The 18031-nt window shown below is 42.0% G+C and overlaps 1 protein-coding gene across 2 annotated transcripts in view; it reads left to right on the top strand.

Moving 5' to 3' along the window:
* The window catches only part of AUH (AU RNA binding methylglutaconyl-CoA hydratase), a 188159-nt gene that overhangs the window by 86375 nt on the left and 83753 nt on the right, over positions 1-18031 (top strand). The gene's annotated exons all lie outside the window — the stretch shown is intronic.

Genomic DNA, 18031 nt, shown 5'->3' on the forward strand with positions numbered 1-18031 from the left:
TTCTTTCTGGTTGGTGAAGGCTGTTGGGGAAATACTAAGTCTGTTGCTAATGGAGATTGTCAGTGCTTGTAGCAGGAAGAGCAGGGTGCCAACTGTCCTTAAGGAAACATTGGTGCAACCTCTGGATAAGAAACAACCACTTGATCTGACAGTCTGGATGCTTTTTGTCCTGTTTCAAATTTTCCATTGTTGGTTAAGATTATTGAGGAAGTTGTGATGAGACATCTCACAATATCTTAATTAGGTGTTTCAGATCTCCTAGTTTATTCTCAGTTTTGAGTTCAGACCTTTGTTTGGCATGGGTACAGCACTGGGTTATCCTGATGGTTGATCCCTTCTTAGCCATAGGTGAAGATGAGATATTCATACATATTTTTAGGTCTGTCAGTTGCCTGTGGTGCCGTTGATCATGATATATTATTGCCTTGACAGTTGATCCTAGTGGGAGTAAATGAAGGTGCAGTTGATTACCTATGTTCTTTTCTTTCAGAAAGCTCCCACAGGGTGGTGTTGAGGATGGTGGCATCCTAGAGGCAGAAAACCAAAGATAGTATAGGCAGTGACTGGTTGATGTTCAGTCATTTCAAGAATGAGACTATGGAAAAACATGTTGTTTTGGCCATGTTAAATTCTAGTGAGCTTTTCTTTGAACAGCTCTAGTGCCCCCACGCCTTTCTGTCAGGGATGTGTCTGCAATGGAGATGTGGATTCAGACCCAAATCTGGCCGGGTTATAAGCCTTTGAAAAATTGTAGTTTGTTCAAGCTCGGTAGAGACTTCTTTGATTTTATCAGCTAAAATCTCCAAAGATTCCATCCTCATTGAGCTTGCTCAAACCTCTCACAGTTCCTAGTGTTGACCACACTGCACTTACACAACCCCTACAGAGTGACTGAGCATGCTCCATATGTTCTCTGCTCCTACTTGTGATTGGACTGTGATTGTAGGGAAGGGTTGCAGACCAAGTTGGATGAGCAAGCATCTCAAACAGTGATTAAGAGAAAGCAGAAGGCCTACAAGAATGGAAGATGGGATAGATCAGCAAGGAGAGTTACCTCTTGGAGTGTGAGGATAAAGTGAGAACTGCCAAAAGCCAAGCAGAGTTAGATCTTGCAAAGGAAATTAAAATCAATAGTAAAAGATTTGATAGCCATATAAATAAAAAGAAAACAAGGAAAGAAAAAGTGGGACCTCTAAACACTGAAGGATGGGGTGGAGATTACAGATAATCTAGGCATGGACCAACACCACAACAAATACTTTGCCTCAGTTTTTAATAAGGGTAATGAAGAGTTTAGGGGTTGTGGCAGGGTGGCTAATGGGAACAAGGATATGGAAGTAGAAATTACAACATCCAAGTTGGAAGTCAAACTTCCACACCTTAATGGGATTAAATCTGGGGGCCTGGATAATCACCATCCAAGAATATTAAAGGAACTGGGACATGAAATTGTAAGCCCAATAGCCATGATTTTTAATGAATCTGTAAACTCGGGGGTTAGACCCTAAGACTGGAGAATTACTAATAGAGATCCTATTTTTAAGAAAGGGAAAAAATATGATCCAGGAGATGACAGGCCTGTTAGTTTCACCTCACTTGTATGCAAGGTTTTGGAACAAATGTTGAAGGAGAAAGTAGTTAATGACATAGAGGTAAATAGTAATTGGGATAAAATATAACATGGTTTTACAAAAGGTAGATGGATCTCCTTCTTTGATAAGATAATTGTTTTTTTAGACAAAGGAAATACAGTATATCTAATCTACCTCGATTTCAGTCAGGCATCTGATACAGTTAAATTGGAGAAGATGGGAATTAATATGAGGATTGAAAGGTGGATAAGGAATTGGTTAAAGGAGAGACTGCAATGGGTCATACTGAAAGGCTACCAAGCTGGAGGAAGGTTACTAGTGGAGTTCCTCAGGAATAGGTCTTGAGACCAATCTTATTGAATAATTTCATTAATGACCTTGGCATAAAAAATGGGAGTGTGCTAACAAAATTTGCGGATGACACAAAGTTGGGAGGTATTGCCAATACGGAGGAGTATTGGAATATCATATGAGAAGGTCTGGAGGACATTGAAAACTGGAGTAATAGAAATGGGATAAAATTTAATAGTGCAAAGGGACTATCAACAAGATGTTTTGCTATAAGCTGGGGATTTACCAGTTGGAAGCAACAGAGGAGGAGAAAGACCTAGATATATTGGTTGGGCACAGGATGACTGTGAGCTGCTAATGTGATGCAGCTGTGAAAAAGGCAAATACAGTCCTAGGATGCATCAGGCAAGGTATTTCCAGTAGAGACAGGGAAGTGTTAGTACCATTATACAAGGCACTGGTGAGACCTCATCTGGAATAGTGTGTGCAGTTCTGAGCTCCCACGTTTAACAAAAAATGAATTTAAACTGAAACAGTTGCAGAGAAGGGGTACTAGGATGATCAGAGGAATGGAAAACCTATTTTATGAGAGGAGAATTAAAGAGTTTGGCTTGTTTAGCCTAACCAAAAGAAGGCTGAAGGGAGATATGATTGTCTCCATAAATACATCAGAGGGATAAATATCAGGGAGGGAGAGGAGTTATTTATGTTAAGCGCCAATGTGGACACAAGAACAAATGGATATAAACTGGCCATCAACAAGTTTAGGCTTCAAATTAGGTGAAGGTTTCTAACCATTTAGGGGAGTGAAGTTGTGGAACGGCCTTCCAAGGGGAGCAGTGGGTACAAAAAATCCTAACTGGCCTCAAGACTAAGCTTGATAAGTTTATGGAGGGGACATTATGATGAGACTGCATAGATTGGTATGTAGCTGTTGTGTGACTGGTAGCAGCAAATATCTTCAATGGCTAGTGGTGGGACACTAGAAGGGGAGGGTTCTGAGTTACTCCAGAGAATTCTTTCCCAGGTGTCTGGCTGGTAGGTCTTGCCCACATGCTCAGAATCTAACTGATTTGCCATATTTAGAGTTGATAAGGAATTTTCTCCTAGGTCAGATTGGCAGAGACCAGTGTTCCCTCTAAGCTGCGTGCCCGCACAAGAGTCAGTTAAGTGCCGTGCATTTGATTAAAAGAGTTGCGCACATCCAGCAACTTGTGTTCAGATGCCCCTCCACTCCTCTGCTCTGCTGCCGCACTGCTCCTGTCCTCTGCCTTGGAGCCCCTGGCCAGCTACTCCTGGGACTTTCCTGCTTGCTGTGCAGAGTGTGGGGAGGAGGGGGCACTGATGTCAGGGTGTCCCTCTCCCACTGCCTCCCTCTGCCCATGTATCCCATCTCTGCAGAGCGGGGGAGAAGGGCAGGGCTCAGGAGGTAGATGGAACTGCTGGTGGCTGCTGCGGTCTGAATGAGCCTTCAGACTTGAGTGAGGCTGGGCTTCAAGAGACAGTGCACTGTCTCTCATACACTTCCCCAGCAACCAGCACACACACACTCTCTCTGTCTCACACACACACACACACACACACACACACACACACACACACACACACACACACACACACACACACTCTGTCTCTCCTCTTCCCCCACCTCCCTCCAACCATGTACCCCATCTCTGCAGAATGTGGGAGGGGGACAGGGCTTGGGAGTTAGACGGGACTGTTGCGGTCTGAATGAGCCTTCAGACTGGTGAGTGCCGCTGTGCTTAAAGAGAAAGTGCATAGTCTCTCATATACTTCTCCAGCAGCCAGCACACACACACACTGTCTCTCATTCACACGCTGTCTCTGTATGTGTCTCTCTCTCACTCATACACATACACTCATGCACGTGCTCTCTGTCTCTCACACGCTTACCTCCCAACACATAGAATCATAGAATAGTAGGGTTGGAAGAGACCTCAGGAGGTCATAGAGTCCAATCCCCTGCTCAGAGCAGGACCAACACCAATTAAATCATCCCAGCCAGGGCTTTGTAAAGCCAGCCCTTAAAAACCTCTAAGGATGGAGATTCCACCATCTCCCTAGGTAACCCATTCCAGTGTTTCACCACCCTCCTAGTAAAATAGTGTTTCCTAATATCCAACCTAGACCTCCCGCACTGCAACTTGAGACCATTGCTCCTTGTTCTGTCATCTGCCATCACTGAGAACAGCCTAGCTCCATCCTTTTTGGAACCCCCCTTCAGGTAGTTGAAGTCTGCTATCAAATCCCCACTCACTCTTCTCTTCTGCAGACTGAATAACCCCAGTTCCCTTAGCCTCCCCTCATAAGTCATGTGCCCCAGCCCCCTAATCATTTTCGTTGCCCTCTGCTGGACTCTCCAATTTGTCCACATCCCTTCTGTAGTGGGCGGACCAAAAGTGGACACAATACTCCAGGTGTGGCCTCACCAGTGCCGAATAGAGGGGAATAATCACTTCCTTAAATCTGCTGGCAACGCTCCTACTAATACAGCCCAATATGCTGTTGGTCTTCTTGGCAACAAGGGCACACTGTTGACTCATATCTAGCTTCTTGTCCACTGTAATCCCCAGGTCCTTTTCTGCAGAGCTGCTGCTTAGCAAGTTGGTCCCCAGCCTGTAGCAGTGCATGGGATTCTTCCTTCCTAAGTGCAGGACTCTGCACTTGTCCTTGTTGAACCTCATCAGATTTCTTTTGGCCCAATCCTCCAATTTGTCTAGGTCACTCTGGACCCTGTCTCTATCCTCCAGCATATCTACATCTCCCCGCAATTTAGTGTCATCTGCGAACTTGCTGAGGGTGCAATTAATCCCATCATCTAGATCATTAATAAAGATGGTGAACCCGGCCCCAGGACCGACCCCTGGGGCACTCCACTTGATACCGGCTGCCAACTAGACATCGAGCCGTTGATCACTACCTGTTGAGCCCGACAATCTAGCCATCTTTCTATCCACCTTATAGTCCATTCATCCAATCCATACTTTTTTAACGTGCTGGCAAGAGTGCTGTGAGACCATATCAAAAGCTTTGCTAAAATCAAGATATATCATATCCACCGCTTTCCACATAGCCAGGTATCTCATCATAGAAAGCAATCAGGTTAGTCAGGCATGACTTGCCCTTGGTGAATCCATGTTAACTGTTCCTGATCAACTTCCTCTCCTCCAAGTGCTTCAAAATGGATTCCTTGAAGACCTGCTCAATGATTTTGCCGGGGAATGAAGTGAGGTGGACCAGTCTCTAGTTCCTGGGGTTCTCTTTCTTCCCTTTTTTAAATATGGGCACAGTATTTGCCTTTTTCCAATCGCCCGGGACCTCCCCTGATCACCACAGATTTTCAAAGATAATGGCCAATGGCTCTGCAATCACGACAGTCAACTCCTTCAGCACCCTTGGATGCATTAGATCTGGACCCATGGACTTGTGCATGTCCAGCTTTTCTTAACCTGTTCTTTCACCACCTCCCCATACTGTGTTGCCCAGTGCAGCAGTCTGGAAGCTGACCTGGTCTGTGAAGACCGAGGCAAAAAAAGCATTGAGTACTTCAGCTTTTTTCACATCATCTGTCACTATGTTGCCTCCCCCATTCAGTAAGGGTCCCACACTTTCCCTGACCACCTTCTTGTTGCTAACATATCTGTAGAAACCCTTCTTGTTACCTTTCACATCCCTTGCTAGCTGCAACTCCAGCTGTGCCTTGGCCTTCCTGATTATACCTGTGCAATATTTTTATACTCCTCCCTAGTCATCTGTCCAAATTTCCAATTCTTGTAGGCTTCCTTTTTGAGTTTAAGCTCACCAGAGATTTCACTGTTAAGCCAAGTTGGTCGCCTGCCATATTTGCTATTTTTTCTTTACTTGTATTATTGTTGTTGTTACTTCATGATACTTCCTGCAATGCACATATATTCTCTGTAATTTTATTCTTTCAAAGTGCTGCTATTTTAGTTTTCTGACTGGTCTGTGCATTTCATAATTTTTTTCCCCTCTCTTTCACTTAAATATAATTCTTTGAGTAGTGAGTTCTAAAATGTCTAACTTGTCTTGCCTGGAGTAATTATCCCTATGGTAACTTTTAAAAAATATATATTATATCTAGGTTTTTTGTGTCTACTGGTGGCACACATCTGTACATTACCTCAATATTGGTGCACACAACAAAATTCATTCTGCACATGGATAGAAAAAATTAGGGGGAACATTGGCAGAGACCCAGGGAACTTTTTGCCTTTTTATACAGCATGGGGTACAGTCACTTGCAGGTTTAAACTAGAGTAAATGATGAATTCTCTGTAACTTGAAGTCTTTAAATCATTATTTGAAGACTTCAGTAACTCAGCCAGAGATTATGGGTCTTTTACAGGCGTGGTTAGGCTCTCTTGCCTGCAATGTGCAGGCGGTCAGACTAGATGATCATGATGGTCCCTTCTGGCCTTAAAGTCTATGAGTCTATGTGCTACAGGGGCAAAGCCAGACCTTTCCCAGTAATGGCTCCTTCTAGTTGCTTCAGGACAGGGTGGGGCTGTAACTGAGAGTAGGGAGCCTAGCCCACTAGGGCTCATACCCCTACAGATCTTGGAATAGAACCCAAGATTCCCGAGTCTCTCCATTCCTTTGCTGTCTGCAAGTAGCTGTGAAACCCACTGGTAAAGTGAGTGTCTCATCTTCCCTCTAGTGCTGCTCCAAATAAAGGAGGAAAACATACTATTGCTATCAGTTACTCGGTTAGCTCAAGTAGCTGAGGTTTGTGTGATTAATCTAAAGGTTCTAACCTCGCTGATGACCAAGATGTAGTATGATGACACAAGGTGGGATTTCTGTGTTTCCAGTCAGCTTTTTTTAAAACCTAGGAAATTAAAGACACCCACACAAAGGAAATTGAAAAAAACAAAATTAAGATTGAATAGTTAAATCTTGAAAAGTTAGGAAATGCCAGAATAAATACTGCCTGTGCAACCTTAAATTCTGCCCCATTGTATATACATTATGATGATCTTTAATTACATGATCACGCTGGGATCTGATTTGTAGAAGTGCTGATCACTTACTGCTACAACTGAAGTTAACGGGAGCGGTGCATTAAACATATAAAGTACTGTATTATGCTAAATACTCTGAAAAATCCTCTTTCGTTTGATCCTTATGCAAAAATAATTGAGGAGAAAAGCTATTAAATTAGTGAATGGGGAAAAGTGATAATAGTACTGTGTGTGTGTGTGTGTGTGTGTGTGTGTGTGTATGACTGTATTGACTTTTTTAATACAGAGGAATTAGCTTATTGTGTGTGCCCAGAAAATCATTTGGCAACACATTGCAGAGAATGAAAAGGATGTGAAATTGGTGCTTGCAGAGGAGCAAGCTAGATTTAGACCAGGGTCTGTTACAGTAGATCAGTATTTATGATAAAACAGGTATCAGAAGTACATCGAACACAACCAAACCTTCTATAACCATTTTATAGACTTCATAAAGGCTTTTGATAGCATCTGGCAGAAAGGGCTATGGCAAGTTCTGAGAATGTTTGGCACCCCAAGAAATTGATCAAGCTGATAGAGAATATCTATAGCAAGTTGCGGAGAGCAGTGAGAATAGACAAGAAGCTGATGGAATGGTTCAGGATGACTGTAGGAGTGAGACAAGGATTCACGCTATTACCAGCTTTGTTCAACTTGGTACTGGAAGCAGTCATGGCAGTAACACTCAGAGATGAAATGGGAGGAGTCATGTTATGTGGGAGGACAGTAAATAACTTTAGGTTTGCAAATGATACTGGCCTCATAGCATTGACCAAGGAGGATTTACAGAGAATAACTGACAAGATAGACCAAGAAATCAGAAAATTCAGACTGAAGATCAGCCTGGAGAAGACAAAATTTATGGCAATTGCAAGACAGGAGGAAGAGGTAAAGATTAAAGTCGAAGACAAAGAACTAGAACAAGTGGGAAAATTTGTTTTACCTTGGAGGACTAGTATTGAAGAATGGGAATTGTGAAAATGACAAAAAGAAGAATCAGACTAGCTGCTATGGCATTCAAAAAAAACCTTGCAAAATCTGGAAGGCTAAAGACATTTTGATTAAAATGAAAATCAACATGTATGAGACAACTGTTGTGCCTGTACTGCAGTATGGGTTGGAATACTGGTGTGAGGAAAGTCCATGTATGAAAGATATTTGCTGAGGCCAATATCAAGAGTTCCAAGACTGCAGAAAATAAAACATGAAGTTGATTTAAAAAAATGGGTAGGGCAACAAACAACACTGTTACAGAAAATTCAAGAAAGACAACTATGATGATTTTCACATGTGTCAGGAATGGACTCAAAAAGGATACCATGCATGACAATAAATACCAGAGGGCAAAGAACTAGAAGAAGACCAAGGCTGCATCAATTGACATCGTGAGGAATGAACATAAAGCAAAACAATTTCAAGATAAATGAAGCTGTGAAGCTGGTACCAGATGGAAAGTGGTGGAAAGACATCGTAGCTGCTGAACTGATGGATGGGAATCAAAGAAAATGACTGAAAAATCAGTTCCTAGGCATATCAAATTAGGCACCCAAAATTAGTGAAAACTTTTGATCTTAATCTCTCTGTCCCTCAGCTCCTCATCTGTAAAATGGGAATAAATATCACTGCCTCACCTCACAGAAGTGTGAAAATAGATTAACGTTTGTGAAGCACTCAGATACTATTGTGATGAGCACCATAGGAAAACTCACGAGGAAGTTTAATATGTCTATCTTGAGAGCAGGGTTTGAATTGTATATTGTAAATAAGGCATTTAATAATGAGGAGAAAACAAAAATATCAAGCACCATCCATCCTGTACACTGAATGGATAAAAATAGTATGTGAACATGTAATTAATGATGGTATCATAATGCAAGGAAGGTGAGTTAAGGTTGCACAGTGAATCCTAATTCGGGCATTTCCTACTTTTGAGTGCTTGAGTTTGCACCTTAATAATGTTTTTTTATCTTTAAAGTAGTGTTTTTGTGTGTAATCTATCTATCTGTGGCTCAAATTATAGTTTTAATCCTCTCCAACCTGATATCACATGCTCAAGATTCATTTCAGTGAGTTCATGGCACCCACTGCCCTTTTGAAGAAGCAATATTGAGTAAGATATTGAGGGATAAATTGTAACTGCAGGTTGGTTCAAGCTAACTGACATGCCACAGAAAGTGAAATGCACATGTGCATCAAAATTATGGATCTGTTGCATGTCAGAGGCTTTGCAGGCAGCCCAATGTCAGAGTAGCAACATGGCTCAAGGCAACATGCAGTGCCCATTGAACCTGAGCAACACCCAGTTACTCTGAGTTTACATCCTTCCCTTGATAGAGAATGTATGTTGTTCATGCTCCCTGCCCAAAATCTGCTTTAACAGTTGGTATTTCAAAGTGTTCTAAAATCCACACACAGATTCTGATTTTACTTGAGAAATATTGTCAAGAAAATTAGCATTAATTAAACAGAGGAAAGATGAGACTCTAGGAAGCAGTTAGGGTAATGTAATCATGACTTGTGCTCCTCAACCATTTCCTGAACAGTGGGACTGAGTATGATTAAAGAAAAGTGAGTTGTTGAGTCAGCCCCCCTAAAATGAACCGCTTATAACACTTCCAGATTCTTACAACTTTTTTGATGTAGACTAAGGGAAAATCCTAAATTTAGTTTGGGATTCATTTATTTCATTTCATTTAGTTTATAGCATGGACTGTCCCTGAGATCAGCTATTAAATGGGACTAAGGACCAGTTTAGAAATATTTCAAATATTATTGCACTACAAAACATTTACTACCTCTGCTTAAAACATCTGTGTGAGCTGTTGCTTGCTCTGACACTTTAGTGAGTGACACACACTGATCGGTGTACTCCCATAGTGGTTTAAGGGTGCAAGTGCTATCCCAAGGACAGTGAGGTTGAATCCTCTACTTAAGTGATTTGTGTGCTATGCACATTACGCGCACAAGTGCTGAAACTGCAGCGATAGGGTGGGGGTGAGATGAGTGGAGCAGTTCACACATCTCAGAGTTATCATTCCAGAGCGTATTCATCTCTATGGTGTATTCTCATTCAGCTGAGAACATCTTATTGAGATGAATGGTCCACTTCACACCTTTCTGAGCCTCCTATACTTCAGATGAATGCACAGAGCCCCTTCCTCATACACTCTGCCCAGACAGGGACACCGTATCTCTACTTTCCTTCCCTTTTCTGCCTCCAACTGGTACATGCATTCTTCACAACCACACCACCTTCCCTTCTCCCCATGGTCTCTCCAGGTTAACAGGTGCATGGAGTGGGAAGAAGGAGGAGGGTGGAGCTGGTGTGTGTGTGTGTGTGGGGAAATGGACTCAGTACAGTGAGGGCATGAGAGGGGCTCAGAGCAATGAGAATGCTAGAAGGAATGTTGGAGTGGATGGAGCAGTGTTCAGGGGTGTAGATGACCATTCAGACATTGGTTCTGAAAACTTGGTTCATTGACACAAGCTTTGAGGAAGAACTGACTTTCCGAAAGCAATTTTTCCTAAGATCCTTTGATGAATAAGGAACTTTGAAAACATGAAATGAGATCACCTAATAAACTTAACACCCCCACAAATATTCTCTTCCTTTTTATGAGAATAGTTCAAAACACAAGATACCGTATTTGTGAATAAACACAGAAACTATGCTGTGTGAGAGCTATCATCTGCACCCCAATTTAGGAGAAGGTTTCAGGGATCTGTATTTGGTTCTTCCTAGTTCCAATGAAGAATAGGGTATTTGACCATTTCGGGATATGATGTCTCCTTTATATGTCCAATAAACCAGGTTCTTCCATGTGGGAAAACTCCCTATGCTATAAATAGAGATTTATTGTGGGATGGAATATTTTCTGTGTTCAGTTGACTTCATGGATTTGTATCTTCCTGTGCCCTGCCCTCTCACTGGTACACTTCAGAATCCTCTGCTTCTCAATGGATTGTCTTTGCTGCCAATCTGCTGCCTTGCCATTTGATCTTTCATCAGCCTCATGTATGTTCTCCATGCTCATTGTCAGCGATGGTGGTTTCTATGAGAGAAGAGGGACTCCATGTCTTCCATCATTTGGACAACATTATTGTTTAAGCACCCATTAGTGCAGAGGTTGGCAACCTTTCAGAAGTGGTGTGCCGAGTCTTCATTTATTCACTCTAATTTAAGGTTTCGCATGCCAATAATACATTTTAACGTTTTTAGAAGGGCTCTTTCTATAAGTCTATGTATATAACTAAACTATTGTTGTATGTAATGTAAATAAGGTTTTTAAAATGTTTAAGAAGCTTCATTTAAAATTAAATTAACATACAGAGCCCCCTGGACTGGTGGCCAGGACCCAGGCAGTGTGAGTGCCACTGAAAATCAGCTTGCCTGCCACCTTCGTCACGCGTGCCATAGGTTGCCTACCCCTGCATTAGTGTGTCAGGTGTTTCTCACAAAAAATACATAGGAGACTAAGTTAATCACCATGAATCAAAGTATCACATTTCAGGCCTCCTCTTGTTTTTTAGACTTGTGGATTTGTGATGAATAGGGATAAGATCTCTTGTGACCTATGTTCCAGGTTCTGCATAGCCCTATACATGGTGTCTTTTCTCAAAAGGAAGTATCCAGGATCAAGTCTCTGGCCAAATATCTATTCCTTCCCACAGAAACGTTACTATTTGTTGATCCTCCAACAAACTATTCTAATGGCTGTATACAATGAGCTGTCATCCACCTTCTTCTTATTCTTCTTCCCCTTTTGTCTAGGATTACCAAGATGCGATTAATTCCTGGACTTCTCATCCCCAGAGATTCATGATTCATAAAGTGGTGGGCTCTCAACATGAGTATCAGGTGGAAGATGACTGACTGAACCAGTACTAACCGAAATCATAATAGACTCCCGTCAGGTTTGTGGAGCTTATGTGAACTACCACACATCAGAGCTAATGGTCCTCACAAGAGCGGCACAGTAGTAACTGACTGGAACTCAGAGTCACAGGAAGTGTCCTTAAGATGTTCACAATGCTTCTGAATCCAACTCTCTGTTAATACAGAGTGACAACTGTACATTCCTCATTTACATAAAGAAGCGAAGAGGAACAGAGTCCCTCTTAAGTCAAAAGCCCTGCAAATTCTTCACTGCATGGAGACAATAATCTGACAATTCCAACTTCCTGGTCAGAGTCATTGTGTAACGCCATTGAGTGAATTTGGCTCCTTATACCTAAGATGACAAGAAAACTCATGAACATCTCTGGGTGAATGTAAATATAATCAACAAATTTTGCACTTTGTCTTTTCAAATGGGAATGCCAGGTGCTTGGCCTCTTTCCATCTTTCATCAACAATAAGCTTCCTCTGCTTTAGACACCTGGAAAACAAGACATGTAAGGTGGATGTCATTCTCCTTTGAGTGTCAGAACTCTATTTGAGGCCTGATTCTTATTTACACTGGAATGGCAGTTGTAAATGGCCCTTCCTGTAATTGAGCATCAGGCCCTTTATGCCTTGTCTCTGTCCTTTCCAAGGTAGCCATAAAAATCAGAATGACAAACTTCATAGTGCTCATAGCTCCATATTAGCCTAGCAGGACATGGTTTACCATATAGTAGAGAGATACTTTTGTTTACATGGATACTGCCCACATGCAAGATGTCACAGTTCAGGGCAACTGGCACTGCACCTGTGTTTCCGTTCAGTGGTCCAGCAAAGGCACCCACTCTTGGGCTTCCAGCACCCCAGCTTTGTTGCCTTTTGTGGGTGGAGACTGGTGTGTCTGACTGGGGCATTTCCAGGCTGCGCAGTTCCCAGCTTTCATTGTGTTGTTCGCAGCACAGAAAGGTTGCCCAAGGACACCAGCTGGTACCACATAGCACTTCCTGTGCAAACCTACTTTATTCTTAAGGTAAAAAGCGTTACTGAGAAAACATTAAAAACAATAAAAGAACCTACACGTGTCCTAATTAGACATCACCCCAACTCCAGCATGGGCTCTGTCAGTAGCAGTCCTTTGGGTTTCCTTTGTGGTCACAAGTTCACCACAGCCTCAGCTTAGAACTAGCACACTCATAACATGTTTAGTTCACCCTTTACACAGTTCAGGGGTAACTCCAGGAGCAGGTAATTAGTAGACAATCGGATTTCTTCCCCAGGGCATAGCTTCTAAAGGGTGGATTTGAAATGGATCATTTGCATTCACCTTATCCCCCAGGTACTTCCTAGGAAATCCACTTTATACACTTTGTCCCAAAAAGTCCTTTGAAGTTCCTAACATTTACATTAGTGAAGACTTCATATTAGTGCAGTCCTCCAATAACACACAAACAATTTTGTTTTCAATATGATTGACCCCTAAGGCATCAAACCCAATTCAATAAGGTTTAACTTAATTCAGTAAATTTCATTTGTGATATTACAGGATATTGTCAGTCAGTCACACAAGGTCCTTCTGTTACAGGGGCCAATCTTGTGTTCTGACCCAGGGATATTTTCATGGTGAAACAGACACTGTGGAAGGCTAAAATGTTTGGGTTTTGGCTACTCATCTCTATCAGCAGACAGTCTTGTGCAGTCAAGATCTGTTTCTAGTATTCTTCATGTATTTAAAAACTCTTTACTAGTTTAAACACCAACTCCTAGAAAGGGAGACTATCTAAAATTTAATCTGGGTGACTTCACAAGGGTCTGGACCTGATCTCTCTCCAGGTCCATATCACAATGTTAAGGGCTTACAATGGCAAGGGAATCTAGTCTGTGATAACCACAGTGCAAGATTTTCCTCAGGCAATCACCAGACTTTAACTTGCTATCTGACAATCTATGATGAGCTGGAACTTGAATTTAGTTGGTCTATACCCCTATGAAATCCCCTTTTTTAATCTCATGAGATAACATCACTTTGTATCAGTGAGAGTGACCTTTCTCAAGTCTATCACTGCTGCTAAGAGGCTGTGCCGGCTCCAACTTTTTTGCTGCGGCAGGGGAAAAAAGCCCCCAAAACCCAACTGAGCTGCCACTGAAGTGGAAGACAGTGAGTGAAGGTCCCGCCGCTGACCCGGAGTGGGCCAATTGAGCTGCCACCGAAGTGCCGCCGCCGATCCGGATGTGCCACCCCGACAATGGACATACTGCTGCCTCTTTCTATTGACCGCCCCAGGTACCTGCTTCCTTCGCTGGTGTCTGGAGCCGGCCCTGCTAAGAGGACCGAGGAACTTTTTGGCCTCTCTGTCTCAAAGCCATTTTTCAGCTTTATCAAGAAAAAGTTGTACTCTTCATGGATTTAGATTTACTATAAAACTCATCTCTCCATTCCACATAAGTAATCTCTATCCTATAGCTATATCCTAAACTAAGCACAGAAAAATACATTTTCAGTATCTGGATGTCATTTCCAGTAGTACCTCTTGACTTAGGCAGAAACTATATATGAGAATAGGATAATTTTGTTCTTATCTAGACATTTTCTTCTCAGAACATGAACGCTTCTCCCTTTTCTAGTTTGTTGCTGTTTTGAATTATTTTGATTTATAGTTTATTGCTATTATTTCTCTCTTGCTTAGCATTGTAAACTTATTTTGGGAGCTATAATGTTTGGAGGGTTCCTTGTCAGCAGAACTGTCTCCATTTGTATAGTACATTACTTAAGAAGCTCTGGATTTTAGCTGTGTCATGAGAACATGAAAGTGCTAATAAAGAACATAACTGTGGGAACATAACATGAGTAACATAGCGTGTGGTTGGTTAGTTTGTAATTCTGGTAGACTTGCAAATACTTTACTGGGCTAATAGGAATTGACAGAGTAAGGATACTGTTATGATAAAAACAGGAGGTACTTTCTGGTACTACCCAAATATTCTTGGTGTGATTGCATATGGAGTGTTGAGTTCTTTGGAAAAATTGACAGTGATAGACACAAATTATGCTCTTGCATAACTCCAGTAAAGTCAATGGAGTTATGTCAACAGAGAATTTAACCAGATTAGATGAAATTCTAGTACTGGAGTTGCAAGTTACAGCTTTCTAAACCTTTTTTAAAAAGGCATTTTAATTTGCAATATTTCATCAAAGGTCCCACAAAACAAATTTTACCATTGCTTCCTCTAGTTCAAATAGGATTATTTCATTATGCAGCTGTCTGCCACAAAGTCTTGAAAAATGGTGTCTTAAAAAAATTCTGTACATTAACTCTTGACATTTTTTGCATTGAAGATCAATATTTCACCCTAAAGGCTTTCTTTAACCCAGGGGTGGGCAAACTTTTTGGCCCAAGAGCCACAACTGGGTGGGGAAATTGCATGGAGGGCCCTCTGTGTAGGGCTAGAGCAGGAGGTTGGGGTGTGGGAGGGACTGTGGTGTGCAGGAAGGGGCTCAGGGCAAGGGGTTGGGGCACAGGAGGGGTGTAGGGTGTACGAGGGGGCTCAGGGCAGGGGGTTGGTGTGCAGGGAGGGGCTCAGGGCAGGGGGTTGGGGTGTAGGGTGCAAGGGGGGTTTGGGGTGTGGGCTACAGCCCGGCGCCGCTTACCTGGAGTGCCTCAGGGTGGCAGCGGGGCACAGCAGGGCTAAGACAAGCTCCCTGCCTGCCTTGGCCCCACGCCACTTCCGGAAGCTGCTGGCGCCATGTCCCTGCGGCCCCTGGGGGAGGAGGGGCAGAGGGGTTTCCTGCACTTCCCTCGCCTGTGGGTACCTCCCTTGAAGCTCCCATTGGCTGCGGTTCCCCATTCCCAGCCAATGGGAGCTGTGAGGGGTGGTGCCAGCAGGTGAGGGCAGCACGTGGAGCCCTCTGCCCTCCCCCTCCCCCTGGGGCTGCAGAGACGTGGTGCCGGCCACTTCTGGGAGCGGCACGGGGCTTGCAGCACCACAGGCGCGGCAATCCCACGGACCGGATCCAAAGCCCTGACAGGCTGTAGTTTGGTCACTCCTGCTTTAATCCTGTAAATATCATTTGTCATCTTCTCAACATGTCTCAAATTTTCCCAGAGATGCAACTAATGATTTTTCCAGTGATGCAACTGTATACAGCATATGTACCTAGATACATAGGACTGATTTTCTCTTGAATGTGTGGTGCAGATGTAGAGCAAGTGAAAAATTAATTGAAGCTTTTCAAGTTAATTTGGTAACTGTCACCTAAGAAAACTTTACAGTTCACTTTTTTCTGACCATTTTTTCTGATTTGACAACCTGTTTTAGAAAGTCAGAGCTATCAGATTGTGGATTCCAAGAATATAGAGCAAGAACATGAGTAGTATTTTTTGTACGAAAAGAAAATGAAGAAAAGTGTGCCAGTTGGTCTTAGTGGATCTTTGTGAATCTTCAGCATCCCTTCAATTATTCCCTCTTCACAGTTAAAACCAGAATAAAGTTCTGTATTAATGGATTGCCTTACAATTGAAAAATATTCCTTTTGTGATGAGTAAGATACGAGGGGAATTTCCAGATGTGACACATGCAGAATGCAAACAGCAGTTGTACAGTCTATGCGGGTGTAAAAGGTTAAAGAAAGACTGACACTTTGAGCCTGAAATTTGACCCACATTTTAATGGTAGAATATCTTCTTGCTGTAAATACTGTAGCTTCTACTAAAGTAGAAAATTATTGTACAACTTGGTAATGGCAGAGAGGGAGGGAAACAAGACTCATGACATCAAAAACAATTTGTAATTTTTCTCTGCTCAGATGCTAATTTAAGAATATTTGAAACAAAAACAAAATATTACATTTTGCCTTCCATATAATTAAAAATATCATTTATTTACTGCTGAGACTACTCCTGCATTGGCAGGCTGATGGAATAGAAGATTTGATTGCTCTTTTCCACCTCTAATTTCTATGATACAATGACAGGCTAAATGTAACATAAAAAGGAAATTTTTTAGGGGAAAACCTTTCAAATTTCTAAAATAGAAATTTAACATCTTAATCCTCCTGGAATGAAGAGCCAGATTAGAAGTTGTTGTTTAAAGTATTGAATTCTGTCCTTAGTAAATACTATGAAAAAAGAAAGCAAATAAAAGGTGGATCTGTTTTGCTTTAGATTCGTTTTCTGGGGGAAGGAAGTAGCTTTGGAGCTTCACAGAGCTGACCTGAAGAAGAGCTCTGTGAAGCTTGAATGCTTGTACCTTGCACCAACAGAAGTTGGTCCGATAAAAGATATTACTTCACGCATCTTGTCTCTAAAATAGATCTCACATTGGTCCCAATGTTGAGCATTCATGATAGCTATCATGATTTGGTATTGTACTAAGACAAGTAACTTGGTATATGAACGTTTATCGGCTTTTTCTTCAATCAATGTAAATCTATAGAGCCTTATTTGCATGTTAATATTTTGTAATGTTTATTTTATGTATCAAGTTAAATAAATGGCCTCAAGTAAAAAAAATGCTAATAGTGTTGAAAACAGATGTTTGAACATCCACTCTTGTCTCAAAGTAATTAAACAAAATATGTAGAATGCTAATAGCGGGAGGTAAATTAGTTCTGCCCCTGTAGGTTATGGAGAATTATGGTTCATATGATTTGTTCTTTTTTCTTAAATAAAAATAAGCTGACTTTCACCAAATGAGTCATTTTATACTTGGCTTTCTGAGCAATTCTAATGATGTTGGTGTGGAGGCAGAGTTTTAAAATGTCACACAATGCTAATATTCAAAATCTGTTTACCAAATTATAAATACAATTATACAATAGCAACATCTTTATATATAAACTGAGAATGTTTCACCGAACTCTTGGTAGTGCAATGACTTGCTCCTTATAGAGAATCAGAGTTCATCGTGCTGTGTTCAAATAGGGTACATCTACACAGGAAAAAAAAACAAACATGCAGTGAATTTTAGACTCTGGGTCAACTGACTCAGGCTCACTCTGCAGGGCTAAAATAGTGGTGTAGATGTTTGGGCTGGGGCTAGAGTCCAGGGTCAGAGCCCTTTCCCCCTTGCTGGGTTTCAGAGCTCAGACTCTAGCCCAAGCTGCTATTTTTAATATAGCTGCACCAATGTCTAGTTTTCTTGGGGGGGTGCTCCCTCCCTGAGCTGCCATTTGACAGCATGGCTGAACAGTTGTGGCTGGTGGGTGCTGAGCACCCACTATTTTTTCCCCA

This window comes from Mauremys reevesii, linkage group 6, assembly GCF_016161935.1.
Source record: "Mauremys reevesii isolate NIE-2019 linkage group 6, ASM1616193v1, whole genome shotgun sequence".
In the NCBI taxonomy this organism is placed as follows: Eukaryota; Metazoa; Chordata; order Testudines; family Geoemydidae; genus Mauremys; species Mauremys reevesii.